Raw genomic sequence first — 6,000 nt, 5'->3', positions numbered from 1 at the left:
GGCGTTTCCCGCCTTCGCACCCCTGCGCGGCCGCTGCGGCTTTCTGCCCCGCTCAGCGCAGGCCGAGGGAGCCCAGCGAGGCCGAGCCCGCTGCCTGCTCACCCACCCCTACTCAAATGGCTGCGGCACGGGGAGCCGAGCAGCCTGGCACCGGGGCCAAACGGGCAGCTGCACACCGCTGCAGACCCAGTTTGAGGCAGAGGGTTTCACTCTCCCTTCAGAGGTGGCTAAAGAGGTTGTCTTTGTGCCTCATTTTCTGTGTGGGCGTCTGTGTAAATTTTGGCGCTTCGTCAATTTGGCGTGTTTATTCGCACTGTCATTTGCAGGTATGAAATTAAGGGACAATCTCTGAAATTAAGGGAAAATCAATAAAATTGAAAAAGTAAACTTGAAAATCTGATTTGCACTCGTCATTTTCCCGAACCAAATCCTCATCCCCTTCTTGCTACTTAACAAACCATACAAATACAAAATACTGCTTAAGTGTTAGTCATAGGTCAATAGTAAACTGATCCAAACTCTTCAGAATATTCCAGACAGCTCTGCACTTCAGAATATCACAGAGCAGCCAGCAGGTTTCCCACTTCCTTGCAAACCTATCAAGACCTTAACACAGGACATAGGATGAACAGGAGCRCAGAAAAGCTTTACATGAGAAAGGACTAATTTCTTTAGCACATAGAAGAACTGCTTGGAGTGTTGTGATTCAGCATGGCTCACCTCCATAGTTTACAATAATAAGAGGAGAACAATACTACAGGTTGTTTCAGGGGAAAAAAAAAGTAGATTTGGATTTACAATGAGGAACAGTGAAGAGATAAATGTCATTCCCTGCCTATTGATAACAACACAGGCGRCAAGCCATACCTTCTCAACTCTCTTGCTGTACCAACAAATAGGGAAAAAACGGCACCAGAACCGCTCATCTGAAGTACACCTTCTGTCCTTCAGTCCAGATGCCTCTCCCTCTGCTTAGGCTCAACGAATGCACTRGTCACGCTCCATCACTCGTCCACCCCACACCACACTGGCGAGCCAGCACCATAAGATGATATGTTAGTGGGTCTTTGTGACGGGAGCTACACATTCGCACACTGAGAGTGCGTAAATACTAATAATGAAATGGGTTGAGGTATTCAACCTAATGATGATAGGGTTCGGTAAGGTGAGAAAGTATCAAAAACGCCATTAGAATGGGTCTATCAGGAAGCGAGTGATAACTGAAATGTGTTTGATTAGCTTTAATAGCAARCATGATTGGAAACTCAATAATATATTTGTGAAGGATGACAGAAAGTCATAAAATCATCAAACTAGACAGTTACTGTAACTAGTGTAAACTATTTCACCAATAGATGTGAAAATAAGGAAATAGAGATATTATCTAAAGGTACAAAGATCGCCCTGCAAAGGATCTGAACAGACACTGTTGGAAACCATGAAGGCTGTAAACAGCCAGTGTCTCAGAGACTGGTAAAATAATAATAATAATAATAATAATAAAATAAAATTCTCTTTTCATGAGATTTGTTTGTTTGGAATATTTGTAAAGCATATTCAAATAGTGCTGTGAAATTTGTAGTCACATGGTATCTGAATAGCGCCTGATTTAAAGAAAGAGACTTTGAACTCTCATGATTTGAATTTGAATGTAGAGCCCTGCTCCCCTCTCTGTTAATGATTGAATTGTACTTGGGACAGGAACAAAAACCATTAAGAAGGAACAGAAATAGCCATCCCAAGATAACCAGCCATTCAGTATAGAAAGACAATAGAGAGAAGGAAAAAGCCAAAATATGGAAACAGTTAGTGAACCTTGCTACACCCCATTATACTATCATGGCTGCACTGCTTTTGGATCACAGCTCTATTGCATCTGGCCAACGTGGATGCCAGGCAGAGCTAGCTTGGGGCTGCCTGTAAAAGGTGATGTAGATAAACCCACCATGGAGCAATACATGCTGTGCTGTCTCCAGTCTGAAAATAGCTGCCAGTTTTGTCTAGTTTTTGGTCAGAAGCAAACTGTGACTTACCAAGTTCTCCACTGTTCTGTTTGGATGAGACAAACTGATAGAGACAAAATGAAGATGGTGACAAATTGATGGAGAGTCAGCTTAGAAAATTTGGAAATCGTGTTGACTGGCTGCAGGAAACAATAAAAAACTGAGATTACTTCATCTCTCCCTCCCTCTTCCACATGCATGGAAGAGTTCAAGGGCTTCTTAACACTACTTGTTACTTTTGTTCATATTCTATGAATTTTAGTAAATCTCTAGCTTCTTCTGGACATCCTAATTAAAACAAATTCCAGAAGTAGTATTATTCCTTCAGCATTTGGCCTTTTATTTAGATGTAAACTTTGTTACCGCAATCTAGACCTTTGCCGTTCTTAATCTAGATTCCTGCATCGTACTCTGCGAAGAGCTACCATTCAAAAACTTCAACCACAGAATGATATGGCTGCTGACTGTTCAGTAGACCTTCTTAATGGAAGGCGTATATTATTAGGAGCTACTAACATTCAGAATTTATTTGTTGGCTCTAAACTATTCCTTTTGTCTCTGGTTCACTGTTTGTCCCCTCCTTGTATTTCTAGATTTTCTATTAGTCAGTCACTAGGCTTTACAAATCACAGACAGCCCTTCCCCTATTACTCTTGAACATAGGCATGTGCATTTCCTCCTCTTGAGACTGCCATGTGACAGTGGAACTTGCTCTTTCTAGAGTTTTCTCATAGACCAAAATAAAGCTGTGGGGGTTGCAATGGGATCTGGATGGCTCAGATATATCCTTTACGTGGTTGCAGTGAAGGAAGTGGCATTGGAGATGCAAATCTTGGTCTACATCATTAGAGAATTCTTTTGTCACTGTGGTCATGCTAGAGGTGGATATAGCAGCTTTTTGGCCAGGATCCACTAACAGCAACACAAAGCAGTCACTGGGAGGATCTGCCCCAGAATATACAGCATTTCCTATTGCAGCTTCTCTTGACAAATGGATATCTTAATATATGATTGTTTGTGCTGCTGAATGAAAGCCATAAAATATAAAAGATGTTCAGTGGGGGCAAGATGAGTGCATTAGAAATTCACAGTTAGGGAGATTTAATATATTAGCCTTTCCAGCAACAGTGAACAAGGAGAACTTTATATACCAGACCAGCTAGAACAAGCAGTGAGTGAACATAATGCCTCCCTAGCTATGCTGTCTGAATTAAGAATTAATCTAGAGCATAACTTAAACCTGTACCCTGCCTCTTTGAATTCCACAATCAAGAACCTGTAAAGCCACAGTAAACTACCTATTTGTCCACTAGTCAGGAAAGAGTGAGAAAACATTCAGAAACTGGGTCAGATATTTTTCTTAAGATTTTCAACTTCATGCTTTCTATACCACACTCACCCAACAACACACACAAAATCTTTTCTCCCTAAATAACAGAGGATTTCTGTAGAAAACTATTTGTGCTCTGTAATATATRTCTTTTACCCAACAGTCAAATATTTCTTCAACACCTGGCAAATAACCATAATCTGCAATCAAGATGAGACTCACTTGATCCTTAACATATTAGTCTCAGCAGGAACCTCCCCACAGATGAGGCTTGGTCCAACACTCTGGAGTGGGCCAGCTACCCGTGATGTTTCCAGTGCTCCACTCAACACATCTTCAGTGTGAACTATGGAATAACACCACCATTGCACAGTTTCCCATTAGTTTCATATTCAGAGAAGTTTCTGTGCTTTAATAAATTAACCCTACGGTCATCCCATTAGGTATTATGATACCCTTTCGCAGACAAGAAAGTAGGGGCTTGCCTATGGGAAGAGGCAACATCACAGCTCTGAGAGCCAAAATTATGTAAAAACTCCTAGTAAAAGTGACTGTAATATTCACAAATCCTTTTTCTTCAGAAATGCATTTTTAGGGTTACCTTCACTTTAGGGCTCTCGCAGGCCCTCTCCATGAGAGCTGAACATGAGCACATCCCAGTTAATGATGCCTAACAATATTCTATCCAACTGTTTCACAGGGAACAGGTTTCCTGCACTTATTTGAACAGTTACAGGTCCCATCTCTAAACCTTAATGGACCTTTGGAGACCTACTTCAATTCTAGGGATGAGCAGGATGCTGGCACTGCCTTTGCAGAGGTGCTACAGTTCACARCTGAATCTGTTCCCTGTTGAGATCTCCCATGCTTCCTGACTGTGCAGCTATAAGGGAAGTGAGGCTTTCCAGTGTTGCAAGTACGGACTAGCACAATGATAATTTAACAATGCATTTGCAAGCCAATCCTTAATGAGTTAAACTTGGATATTCATCCCAATAATCAGGTCAATAGACCATATTCCTAAATTGTCACAGGGCAGCTCCAAATCCATCACATCCTGTTTMTTTTCTGACACATAAAGGCCAGAAATAGTTTTCTGCAGCAGTAGAAGTAACCCTGTTGGGTATTAGACTCATTTCAGGGAATGTGGAAATTTTCCAGTAGGGGCCACAGCTTCTGTTGTTGAATCTCAGTAATCACAGGAATTAAAAGGTAGGAGGTATAGCAGTATCCCCTGCGGATTCAAAATTCAGTAATAATTGAGTGCTTAGCTTCCTGCCTGCCTAAGCAATTTTCTTATCCCTGTCTCTTTCTCTGATAAAGATTCCTACTTGGGGTCTTTCTGATGTCTATTATTGGAAAAAATGAAATATTGCAGACTCCCATTAATATAAGCTTCTGTGAAGAAAACTGATGCACAGGTATTTCTCAAGTCACTTGTGTCCATTGGGAAACCACCAGGATAAGACTCCTGTCCTGTCTTCATTCCTGAAGGGACTTTCTAAACTTCTTTTTTCTCCCCCTTTAGTGGTAGAGGGAAAGTAAATGTCTTGTTTTAACTCTGTCACTTTCAATATCAGTAGCTATGATAGCAGGTGAATACATATGGGAAGGAAGCCCCATATGACATCTTCTTTTGACTTYTCCAGTCTGAGCAGTGTGAAAGCAGCCCCTCTGGTATGGCTACCTTCAGCTCTGATGAGAATCAAACTTTTGTTTCATGAAAGACTCCATATTTCAAAATGTGCTTCCATTCAAATTAGGGAAAAGTTTCCCAAATTTTAAAATATTTTATAAAGAAAGGATTTTGAGATATTATCTGGATTCAATTAAAAAACATTTTCAATAAATAGAAAACATTTTCTTTGAATCTGGACTTTTCACTATTATATTAAATAAATGTTACATCAACTAATCGGAATCTTTTTGTTCCAGTAATATCCAAAAGACATTTACCAAAGCTTTTGCTCTGAAATAAGATTTCAGTAATGTCACAATTTCCTAAAGCATTTTTATTAAAAAAATAAAAACTGAAAATCAGACTCCAAAAAAACTTTGCAGATTGCAAAGGAAAATGGTCATTATCTCATTACTGGTTTCACTACTGTCACTCCACTTGCTGGCCTTGCATGATTTTTTCAGTAACACCTTCACAGCCTGTGCAATTTTTTGCCCATAGATCTTTGGCTGAATACCCACAGTAAGGTACATTTTGTTCTCCCCTCATTCTTACAAAGTGTCAGATGTTTGTTTTCCTTCTTGTTGAGAACAGATCACATTGAATTACTAAGAACAACCTAGGACCAAAAATATATCCATTTTCACTTCTGTTCTGAAAAGTAACTTTAAAATGGCATTATGCAATCATGTATTTATTGTCTCAGTGATTTTAAGGTCAAATATGCTCAGTTAAAATGTAAAGGTGCTTTTAGAGTACTAATCTACTTACTGAGTTACTGCAACATGCAATCTAAAGGTCAAAATACTCTTTCATGATGAAAAATGCTGCTAATGAACATTTTCTTAGTCAAATTATACCTTTATTTTTAACTAGGAAATCCCTTTCTCTTAGCTTATGCTTACAGTAGTACCTATATGAGTCATATTGGAGATTCAGTTGGGTAGAATAGAATCTAACTCGTTCACTTTGTTTTAGATATTGTGTAT

The 6,000-nt window shown here is 39.6% G+C and overlaps 1 protein-coding gene across 1 annotated transcript in view; it reads right to left on the bottom strand.

The window, feature by feature from the left end:
* TRIM24 (tripartite motif containing 24) overlaps positions 1-6,000 on the bottom strand; it is a 189,364-nt gene that overhangs the window by 62,225 nt on the left and 121,139 nt on the right. The window lies entirely within an intron of this gene.

This window comes from Rhea americana, unplaced genomic scaffold (assembly GCF_003343005.1).
Source record: "Rhea americana isolate MKP2758 unplaced genomic scaffold, rheAme1 scaffold_79, whole genome shotgun sequence".
Taxonomy (NCBI): domain Eukaryota; kingdom Metazoa; phylum Chordata; class Aves; order Rheiformes; family Rheidae; genus Rhea; species Rhea americana.
Note: the sequence above shows the minus strand (reverse complement) of the source record. Positions and strands in the feature narration are given on the sequence as shown.